The sequence below is a fragment of the Chrysochloris asiatica genome, unplaced genomic scaffold, assembly GCF_000296735.1.
Source record: "Chrysochloris asiatica unplaced genomic scaffold, ChrAsi1.0 scaffold00039, whole genome shotgun sequence".
NCBI classification, from domain to species: Eukaryota; Metazoa; Chordata; class Mammalia; order Afrosoricida; family Chrysochloridae; genus Chrysochloris; species Chrysochloris asiatica.
Window position 1 is genome coordinate 21562818 of NW_006408557.1, and position 11850 is coordinate 21574667.

At 44.4% G+C, this 11850-nt stretch overlaps 1 pseudogene; it reads left to right on the forward strand.

Annotated features, from left to right (window-relative positions):
- Nucleotides 1–2849: 2849 nt before the first annotated feature.
- LOC102828131 overlaps nt 2850–11850 on the forward strand; it is a 16111-nt pseudogene continuing 7110 nt past the window's right edge.

Sequence of the window (11850 nt, forward strand, 5' to 3'; positions counted from 1 at the left end):
TTTCCGAGGCTGTAAATCTTTACAGGAGCAGAAAGCCTCATCTTTCTCCCGCGGAACAGCTGGTAGTTTCGAACTGCTGACCGTGAGATTAGCAGCCCAATTCGTAACCACTATGCTACCAGAGCTCCTTACATATATAGATATAGATACATAGATATAGAAATAGATAGATATATAGATAGATGAATAAATTATTTATTCAAATATTTTTCAAATTTAAAAATTAATAAAAATTTCTAAAAGGCTCCTGGTGTGGCGCTGTAAGATAAGCTCTGGACTATGAACCACATGGTCGGCAGTTCAAACCCACCAGCTGCTTCTCAGAAACCCTATACAGCAGTGCTATGGGTTGGAACCAACTTGCCAGCACTTAACAACAACAACAACAAAGAGCAGTTAGGCAGCTTATGCAAAGGTCCTGAGGCTGGTGTGGCTGGAGCAGAGGGCTTGATGGGGAAATAAAGGCAGGTAAGGAGTTTGATTTTATTTTATGTGCAATGGATCCTGTACTTAGAAACCCTAAATTCCCCACATCCCCAATGAGTTGAGTTCTCTGGGGTCTGACCCAAGTGCCACCATCGTTGTGTTAATTCAAGACTACAGATTTGGCCTGAGTCTCCATTTCCTTATCTGGAAAGGAGGCATGTTGCTTCAGCATGACCCAGCTCCTCTCTAGTCCCCCTGGCCCTGATCCACTCCCAACTAGCTCCACGGAACTACCTCTGTAGTGGCACATGCTCCTGGACCTGGGGGCAGCAATGACAGTGGGAGGAAGAGGACAGCCTATAGGCACAGGGAATGTCACGTACGAAGTCCTGAGAACTGAGGAGTGGCTCAGAATGACTGAAGCTCAGTGTGTGTGTTAAAAAAAAAAAAAAAAAACTTACAAAATGCATACCCCTCTTTCCAATTTTTTTTCAGTAATAACCTTACAGTTCTTGTTTGCTCATTTTACCAACATTTATTAGGTTAGGCACAAGGCTCCTCACTGCCAGGTTAGTGGTTCAAACCCATTTGTCATTCCAAAGGAGAGAGATGAGGTTGTCGGCTCACTGAAAGATTTCTAGTCTTTGCTGCAGGGTCAGGCTGAGCATGTTGCCTTTCCACTGCCCCTCAGCCTCCTGAGCACTGGGGGTGGGGAAATGAGGTACCGACTCCAAGGACACTGGGCTACCTCTGAGACTGTGGAGACCAAAGACCTCAGGCTTTGAATGACATAGCTAAGACAGGCCTGTGAGGGACAGAGAAGCCAGAGGGCTCAGCTTCAGGGAGAAGGTATCTCTCATTCCTACATCAAAACCAAGATCTTTCAGAGGGGTGCGGGGTGGTGGGAATGGGGGGCTGGGTCATCTCCTCCCCTTACCATCTGCCCTTAGGCTCAGCGCCCAAGCAGCTTCCACTCCTGCCCTTGCTCCTGCCGACTGCTCTCGTTATAAATGGATTTGTTTCCTGTAGTTTATCTGCGTTTATCTGGTGAGTTCCGCCACTTTCCCAGTGGAATGTAATCCCCATGTAAGCTGTGCCCAATGACCAGTGCCCAGGTGACCATGTGGTCTGCTAAGGCCTGGGCCACTTCAGCTAATGACACAGCTGGGTTCTTGCTCTGCAGGGGCCAGCTGGCAGCTGGCTGGTAGAAACCAGTGGTCAGACCAAGGATGCCTGTCTTGGTCATGAGGTTCCACTCCCAGGTGGAGTGGGCCAGAGGCCTGGACAGTGCCAGATGGCAGCCTGAGTGCTGATCACACCCACTGCTGGGCTAGAGTTGAGTCAGTGTTGTCCTGGGTCCCTGGCTGCTGGAGAATTTAGCCAGTAGTTCTAGGTGGGTGGGACCTGGGACCGCCAAATAAGACTAGGTGGGTGGGTGAGGCACGCTACCAGGGCATGAGTTGACAGAGCATGGAGGCCCAGAAAGGGACAAAAGCAAATAATGCAAAGGGAGAGGAGAGAGAAGGGGAGAGAAACAGAAACAGGAAGGACTAAACACTCAAAGTGGAAACAGCAGAGGACAAAAGACAGAAGGCCCCCAAACCAAACTCATTGACATCTAGTCAATTCTGACTCAAGGTGACCCCATGTGTTACAGCAGAATGTTCCATAGAGTTTTCTTGGCTGTAATCTTTAGAGGGAGTCCTGGTGTGGTGCTGTAGGATAAGCACTGGACCGCAAGGTTGGTTTGAACTGCAAGGTCGGTGGTTCAACTCACCAGTCACTCCTTTATCAGGTCACTATAAGTCAGAGTCCTGATGTGGCGCTGTGGGTGAATGTGTCAGACTGCAAAGCCGTTTCAACTGCAAGGTCAGCGGTTCAAGCTCACCAGCTGCTCCTCGGAAACCCTATACAGGGTTGCTATGAGTCGGGATCAACTCCACGGCACTTCACAACAACAACATAAGTCAGAACCAACTTGATGGCACTTAACAACAAATAACAATCATTAAAGAAGTGGATCACTAACTCTCTTCTGTGGCGCCACTGGGTGGGTTCAAAGTGCTTATCTTTAGGTTATCAGTCCAACCTTTGTGTCTTAACACCAATGAGTTTGGTTTGGTAAATTCCAATGAGTTTGGTGATTTCCAGACCTTTATTCAGCAGTGGGTGTGGCCACCAACCTTTAGGTTAGTCATCTTAGTTGTTGTTAAGTACCGTGGAGTCAGTTCCGACTCATAGTGCCCCTGCACAGGGTTTCTGAGGCTGTAAATCTTTATGGGAGCAGAAAGCCTCATCTTTCTCCCGCGGAACAGCTGACCTTGCGGTTCACAGGCCGATTCATAACCATTACACTACCAGAGCTCTTTTTAGTAGTTGAGTACAAACTTTGCTACTCAGAGTCCGGTGACAGAGCTTGGGGGATGGGGGTGGTGGTGGTGGTAAAAGCTGAGGCAGATAAAGAGGACGGGAGGTGAGGAACTTGGTCTCCTGGAAGCCAGGTAGCTCAGCCCACCTCCACCACTGCTCACACGTGGCTGGCAAGCTGGGAGTCCTCATCTCAACTCAGTGGTCCTATAATGCAGAGGTAGAAGTCTGCCCCGCATCCTGCCCACCCCACCCCAGGCTGGAGCGGTCATCTCACTGTCTCACTGTCATTGCCCTCTCTGAACTCAGTTTCTCCAGCTGTGGAAAGCTCTACGGATGCTCCTTTGCTGGGCTCACCTGCCAGGGAGGAAGTGAGGAGATAAAGGAGCCCAGGCTGGCGGGCAGAACAGTGAGTTCCCTTTCTTTGTCTCCTATCTCCCAGGACCTGGAAGGGTTTCAGTCTCCCACAGGGCTGACTTTGGCAGAGCAACCTCCCCCAGGTCGGGTACCCTCCCCATGGTGCTGGTTCCCATAACCCCAGTCCCGCACCAGGCATGAGGCTGGAACTGACCTGGCAGGAGTGGCCGAGGAGAGGCCCTGATGGTGTGCAGAGGAAGCTGGGCAGAGGTCAGCGGCAACCCTGACTCTTGGTCAAGGTTGGGGATGGAGGTCAGGAGGGGTCTGGAATGCACCCAGCCAGCTCAGGTGTCCCAACCCCAACCCTATCGTCCGGCTGCTGAGGAAGAGGCCTTGCTTTCCTGCTGTTCCTCCAGCATGGAACTAGGGGAAAGGCCACGGGCCACCTGCTGCGCCCAGACAAGCACTCCCAGTCCTCTCCAGGCTCCGTGTCCTGTAGCTCTGCCAGCGACTTGCCCAGGTACCTGCAGCTGTGTCCTAGCCGACTGGAGCCTCCAGGATCTGCTACACTCCTGCTAGTCCAGTTCCCAAAAGGGTCTGCTAGGGAGGGGCCAATGGTTTGTAATAACCTGCCCCGCCTTTGCCCCAAGGTGGGGGAGAGGGAGGAGACAGGTGGGCGGAGCTCTCAGCTTCAAGGTGCTCTCTGTGCTAGGGAATCTGCCCAGGGCTTACCTGGGAGGAGACTCTAGAGGAGGTGAGCACAGAATCATTATGGAGTCCATTTCAGGGTCTGTTACCTTTCCTTTCACTCGGGAGCAGGGGTCCCTGGAACAGAAACTCTTGGTTTAAATATTGGAGCTTAAGCAAGTCACTTTTGGTAGTTACTCATAGCATAGGGTTTCCGCGGCTATAGATCTCCGAGGCTATAATTCTTTACGGGAGCAGAAAGCAAGCCTCTTCTTTCTCCCTAGCGGCTGGTAGATTCAAACTACTGACCTTGTGGTTAGCAACTCAGCTCCTAATCCATGATGCCACCAGAGCTCCTTAAATCACTTCTAAAGGAGAGGTAATAATAGCATTCTCCTCATGGAAGGGGGTGGCGGGGTAAGGAGGGGGGTTGTTGTTAAGTGCCATCGAGTTGGTTCCGGCCCATAGCGACCCTGTATAGGGTCCGAGAAGCAGCTGGTGAGCTTGAACCGCTGACCTTGTATTTCAAATGGCTTTGCAGTCTTGCGCATTAACCCACAGCGCCACACGGGGGTGGGGGACAGAAATCGTAACAGCCATAGCGTGCTGAGCGCTGACTGTTATTCCAAGGCTTGACAAGCATTAACTTATTAAATTCTAACCACAACCTTTTGGGGCAAATACTATGGATGGTGCCTAACGTTGAGCACTAAATACTAGCTAGCCACAAGCTTGGCAGTGTGAAGACTCAACAACCTACAACCACAGCAGCATTAACCCAAAGAGCTCTGGTGGCACAGTAATCAAGGACTTGACTGCCTACCAAAAGGGCTGAGGTTTGAGCTCACCAGCTGTTCTATTGGAAAGAGATGTGGTCGTCCATAAACATAACCAAAACCCATACCCACTGTCATCAACTCAATTCTGACTCATGATGGGTGATCCATCCTATGTAGGGTTCGCCTGAGAAGTGGCTAGTGAGTTTGAACCACCAGACTTGGAATTAGCAGCCCAATGTTTATCTCACAGCATCACCAAGGTGCCTAAAGATTACAGCCTAGGAAACCCTATGGGGTAGTTCTGTTTGTTCTACAGGGTCAAAATGAGTCAGAGTCTATTTTAGCTATTAGACTATGTTGGTCCTGAAGATTTTTTCCCAGTCTGTAGATGGTCGTTTTTAAAATTCTTTAATTTTTTATTCTTCATTTATCATAATGTTTTTTTAAATGTTGTTTTGTTTTTTGTTTTCATTTTCATTGTGAATTGAGTTATAGTTTACATGGGAGAGCATCAGCTTTACATTCATCCTATTGTATTTTGTTTCATTGCAATGATTACAGTCCCTTCCATGCGTAATCATTCAACAGCATTTGTTTCCATTCCCTCTGGGTTTAGTTGTTGGTGTTTTGGGTGTACACCAAAGTACTCAGGAAGATATAACCGTTCAAACAACCAAAGGGTATATCCTGCATGCTAGCCAGCACACAATCCCTCCTCCTTGAGTCTAGTCCCCAACTGCTTCATCTCGCCGAGTCATTGTCTCTACCTCCATATCTGGCATCACTGCTTCTCTGAATAGGGTCCCTCACTCCGCTCTTCTCCCTTGATGGTCCCAGGGTCCTCAGCTCCTGGACTGCAAGATCTACAACTCCCCTCCTTTTGTTATAAAATGTCCACCTTTACATTTGCAACATTCACAATCAGTCCTGATAGCAATTATTCACTATTGAACCACAAGAGTCTTATCCCCATCTCCTTTCACCAGTCCTATCTAGACAGTTTGGAAACCACTTTGTGGAAATTCTACCTTCCCCCACTCCCTCATGAAAAATTGTAAGCCAGTCATTTCATGTCTTTGCTGCTCCCCCATTTTAGGTAGCCAATGTATCATGTTTTAATGACCCAGTTGTGAAGATGTTATGTTTAAGTGTAATTCATACAGGTTACATGAGAATAAGTGAAAATTTATCTGCACTCTGGCTGTACAATTTATTTCAATCAACTTTTAGAAAAGACAAATACATCGTTTTCCACATAATTTCCTGGCTTTTCAGTACACATTGTCCCTCTGTAAACAAGCTTTTTTTTTTTTTTTTAAGTTTTTATTGTGAATTGCATGATAGTTTACATGTAAGAACATCAGTTTTACACTCATCCTTACATTGCAATGATTACAATCTCCGTGCATCATCATTCATTCAACAGTATTTACTTCTACCTCTGTTTTCTTGGGGGGTTGGGTGGGGTGGGGGGATGTACACTCAGGAATACATCATCATTTAAACAACCAAAGGGCACATTCTGCAAGCCTGCCTCCTGGTTGCAAGTACACATCCTTTCTCTTTCCATGAGTCCTCAGCTGCTCCCTTTCTCCATGTCATCGTCTCTGCCTCCATCTCTGGTGTCGCTACTCTCTGGATAGGGTCTCGCATTCCACTTGTGCTCTTCTCCCTTGATGGTCCTAGGGTCCTCTACTCCTGGACTGTAAGATTAACTACTCCCCTGTTTTGTTACAGAACTTCTACCCTTACTGCTGTGACAGTAGCAATTAATCATGATAACAATTACTCACTATTGAATCATAAGAATCTTATCCCATATCTTATCCCACGTAGATGGCCGTTTTACTCTTTTGATTAAATCTTTTGGTGAGCATGAGTATTTAACTTTTGTGAGGTCCCAGTTATCCATTTTGTTTTCAGTTGTTTGTGCCTTTGTTGTGCTTGACAATCTATCATTGAAAAAAATTAAGTCCCTAAGCTTTGCTCCTATATTTTCTTCCAAGAATGTTATGGTTTTTGATTTAAACTTTAGACCTAGGATCCACGTTGAATTAATTTTTTGTGGATGGCATAAGGTATGGTTCTTGTTTTACTTTTCCTCTTGTGGAAATTCAGTTTTGTCAGCACCATTTGTTGCAGAAACTGTTCCTTCACCATTGAATGGATTTAGTTCCCTTGCCTTGCCCCAAATCAATTGATCATCGATATTTGGATTTATTTCTGGGTTTTCAAGTCGCTTCTATTGGTTTATCTATCATTAAACCAGTACCATATGATTTTGATTACTGTAGCTATATAATATGTTTTGAAGTCAGGGAGTGTAAGACTTACTACTTTGCTGTTCTTCAAAATTCCTTTGGTTAGTCAGGGTCTCTGTCTTCCATATAAAATTGAGAATTTGCTTTTCCATGTTTTGTAAAGAATGTTATTGTAATTTTGTTGAGGATTGCATTGTACCTAGTTTTGAGGTCTTGAATATATTATGTCTTCCAGTCCATGAGCACAGAACGTCTTTCCATCTATTTGGTTCTTCTTTAGTCTCTTCCAGCAGTGTTTTATAATTTTCATTAATCTCAGGGTAAATTTATTCCTAGTTATTTTATTCCCTTGTTGTTGTTTTTAAGTGTTGTCAAGTCAGTTTTGACTCATAGCGACCTTGTGCTGGGTTACCAAGAAGCAACTGGTGAGTTTGAGCTGCCGACCTTGTGGTTTGAAGTCCAGTGCTGATCCTACAGTGCTACTTAAAGCCCTCTTAGATGATATTACAAATAGAGTTGTTTCCTTAATTTTGTTTTTAGATTTCTCATTTCTGTGTATAGAAACCCAACAGCTTTTTGTGTGTTAAGCTTGTCTCCTGCAACTGTCAAATTCCTCTATTAGTTCTAGAAGCCTTTTAGGAGATTCCTTGTGATATTTTTTACATATAGGATCCTATCATCTGTGAATAGAGATATGTCTTTCTTTCCAATATGGATACCTTTTATTTCTTTTTCTTGTTTTATTACTTTGACTCTAGGACTTCCAGTACAATAATAAATAGGTTTTCTATAGAATCTTTGATCAAAATGTTCAGTAACGGTAGCTGAGCACCACCCAGCTCATCTGGTTTCATGGCAAAGGAGGCAGTTGTGGGAGTAAGTGAGTAAATGAGCCAACAGCTACTCTCAGGGAGAGTCCCAAGCAGGGCAATGGCAGGACCTACCTGGAGTGGAAGGAGAAAGGTCTGGTGGCTAGGGTGAGGTCAGAGATTGGCTTGTTGGACACCAGGGGCTCTTTTAGAGAGCTGGATGGAGTCTTATTTTCATTGCCTGGCACATATCTTTTTTTTTATTTTAATTTTAAAGACATTTCATTGTGAATTGAGTGAAAGTTTACAGAGCAGATCATTCAGTTTTGTATTCAACAAATTGCACACTTCCTTTCATCTGGATCGTTGAAATCCCCTCCATGCAACGTCACTTAGCTCACTTCCTCTGTTTCTTGTTTCCAGTACTTGTTCTAACCCAAAACTTCTGAACAGTAGGATCAGCACTGGACCAAAGGTGGGTTTGAACCTTAAGGTTGACAGTTCAAACCCACCAGCCACTCCTCGGAAACCTTATACAGGGTAACTGTGGGTTGGATCTAACTCGACGGCACTTAACAGCAACAACATATACCTAACTGGAGTCCTGATGTGGCACTGTAGGATCAGCACTGGATTGAAAGATCAGTTTAAACTGCAAGGTCAGTGGTTCAAACCCACCAACTGCTCCATGGAAACCCTATACAGGACTGCTATGAGTCAAAACAGACTCAACACCACTTAACAACAACAACATATACCTATCTATGGAGTCCTGATGTGGTACTGTAAGATCAACACTGGACTGCTAACTGCAAGGTTCAAACCCACCAGCCACTCCTCAGAGTTGTTTCCTTAACCTCATCTTCAGATTTCTCATTGCTGGTGTTTAGAAACCCAACAGATTTTTGTGCATTCATCTTCATTCTACAAGTGTTAATGTCCTCTATTAGTCTGTATGAATCGGAACCATTTTGACAGTACTTAGCAACAACAAAATATATCTATCTAGTGCTTGACGATGGGGTGAATTCAGTTCCAGATCTGAAGGGTCACAGACTCAGGGTTCCATCCAGTCTTCATCTGGACAGTAAGCCTAGTTCTTTTTAATGATTTTGAATTTTGTTTCACTCTATCCAGGACCTTCTGATGTGATCCCTGTGGGTATACTCCCACAAGAGTGATCCCATGCAATATTTGTCCTTCTGTGCTGAACTAATTTCACTCAGCATAATACCCTTCAGGTTCACCCATGTTATGAAGTGTTACGCAGATTCATTGTTAGTCTTTAATGTTGCACAGCATTCCATTGTATGTTTGTACCCGAGCTTACGTATTCATCCTTCCATTGATGAACATGTAGGCTGATCCCATCTTTTTGCTGCTGTGAATGTGATGAACATGTTGTTGTTAAGTGCTGTCGAGCTGATTCCGACCTATAGCGACCCTCTATGGGGTTTCCAAGGAGCAGCTGGTGAGCTTGAACTACTTGACCTTGAAATGACTTTGCAGTCTGACACATTAGCTCACAGGGCCCCACAGGTGTTTACACCAATTTACAGTGGAGGAGGGTTCCAGTCTCTCTATACCCTAGCCAGCATTTGTTGTTTTCTGTTTTTATGAACTTTGCTATTAATACTGGGGTGAGATGATATCTCATTGCTATTTTGATTTGAATCTCTCTAATGTTAATGATCATGAACATTTCTTCATATGTTTGTTGGCTGGCTGAATTTTTGGTAAATTGTCCTCTGCCCATAATTAAATTGGATGTTTTTTTTTTTTGTTGTTGAGATGTTGAAGTTTTCTATGCATTTTAGAGATTATTCCCTTGTCTGATATGTGATTGACAAAAATTTTTTTCCCACTCGGTTGTTGCTCTTTTGGTAAAATCTTTTGATGTCCTAACTGTCTAATTTTTAGGAGGTCCCAGTCGTCTAGTTTGTCTTGTGCTATTTGTGTTTTTCAGTTATGCTTGGTAGTGTATCTATGCTACGCATCAGAACCCTTAAGTTTGTCCCTATTTTCCATTGGTGATCTTTATAGTTCTAGAGTTTACATTTAGGTATTTGATCTATCTTGAGTTTGTTTTTGTATGTAAAGTGAGTTGTGGGTAGGAATAAAGAAAGACCATGCCTATCCTGTGGAACCTGTGCACCAAGAAAACCAGCAAAAACATCAATAAATACCTCTGACGCAGAAAAACATATCTGTGAAATCAGTGTGTCTGAAGTGGTCAGTTTGTCCTGGGATAAAAATAGGAAAAGCACTTGAAATTACTCCATCCCCTACTCTATGCCCAAGATCCCAACAAATCCTCTTTCCCCTTTTTCCTCAGGGAGGCAGTTGCTAGAAGACAGGCAATCCCTCTGCCTCCTACAAACCTACCCAACTGACCCACTACCACGGACTTGAGTCTGATCCATAGCGACTCTAGACAGGGTTTCCGAGGCTGGAGAATGTATTAAACCTTGCTGGCTTTTCCATATCTTGTCTCCAAGTAATTGACTTTTAAGGCCACAGGCAGCTTGGCATTACAGTTTCACGGTAACTCTGTGGCTACGGTTTTGAGATGGGGAAGTGAGAGGCCTTTTACTCGGCTCCACTTCAGATGGTCTGCTTATGGGATTTTTTTATAATGCTGCAATACATATCCTATTGATCTGTTATTTACCCACGTGCAGACTATTTGTCAGATCAATCCCAAGAGGTGAAACTATGCTTAAGAGAGATTGCCCAGTTGTCCTCCAAAACAACTGGACCAGATGCCAGTGTTTCCCCATAAACTTGCTCCATAATGTGCTCTCAAACATGTAAACTCACAACGTCACTACCAATTCCAGAGGTGAGACCAGATATTGTTGGTTCCTGCCCTTGTTGTTGTTGAACTTTATTCTTTGTTGTTTGTTGTTGCCGTTGAGTTGGTTCCAACTCATAGCAACCCTGTACAAGGTTTCCAAGGAGTAGTTGGTGGGTTTGAACTGCTGACCTTGTGGTTTGCAGTCCAATGCTGATCCTACAGCGCCACACCAGGAGTCCAGTCCTTGTCCTTAGGGCTTGCATAAGAACTCAGCTTGGGTTTCTTGAATAGATTGGTGATTAAAGATGCCACTGCAGTTTCTCAATGAAGTTATCATTATTAGGTCCTGCCTGGATGGTTCCGACCCATAGCAACCTTCTGTACAACTGGACAAAACACCTGCGCCATCCTCTCAATTGATGCTGCACTTGAGTCCACTGTTGTTGCCACTGTGCCAATCCGTCTTGTTGGAGGTCTCCCTCTTTTTCACTGTCCTTCCTCTTTACCAAGCGTGATGTCTTTCTCCAGGGCTTGTCCCTCTTGATAATGTGTCCAGAATATAAGAGACAACGTCTTTAAGGAGCACTCTGCCTGTACTTCTTCTAACACAGATTTGTTTGTTCTTCTGGCAGTACATGATACCTTTAATAGTCTTCTCCAACAGCATAACTCAAATGCACCAATTCTTCTATGGTCATCTACCTTATTCATTGCCCAACTTACATATGCATATGAGGTTATTGAAAATACTATGGTTTGGATCAGGTGCACTTCAGTTTCCAAACTAACATCTTTGTTCTTGAACGCTTTAAATCTGCGTGGCAGATTTGCCTAATGCAATACGTCACTTGATTTCTTGACTGCTGTTTCCATGAGTGTTGATGGTTGATCCAAGCAAAATGAAGTCTTTGATAATTTTAATCATATCTGCATTGATCACAATGTTGTTTATTGGTCTAGTGGTGAAGATTTTTGTTTCCTTAACACTGAGGTGCAATCCATACTGAAAGCTGCGGTCTTTGATCTTCATCAGTAAGTACTCTTCACTTTCAGCAAGCAAGGTTGTGACATCCACATATTGCAGATTGTTAATGAGCTTTCCTCCAATTCTGATGCCACGTTCTTCTTCATATTATCCAGCTTCTTAGATTATTTGCTCAGTGTACAGATTGACTAAGTATGGTAAAAGAATACAACCCTGGTATACACTTTTCCTGATTATAAACCACTCACTAACCCCTTGCTCTGTTTGAACAACTGCCTCTTGGTCTATGCACAGGTTCCTCAAGAGCATGATTAAATGTTCTGAAATAGTCATTCTCCACGGTGTTGTCCATAACTTGTCATGATCCGCAGAGTCGAAAGCC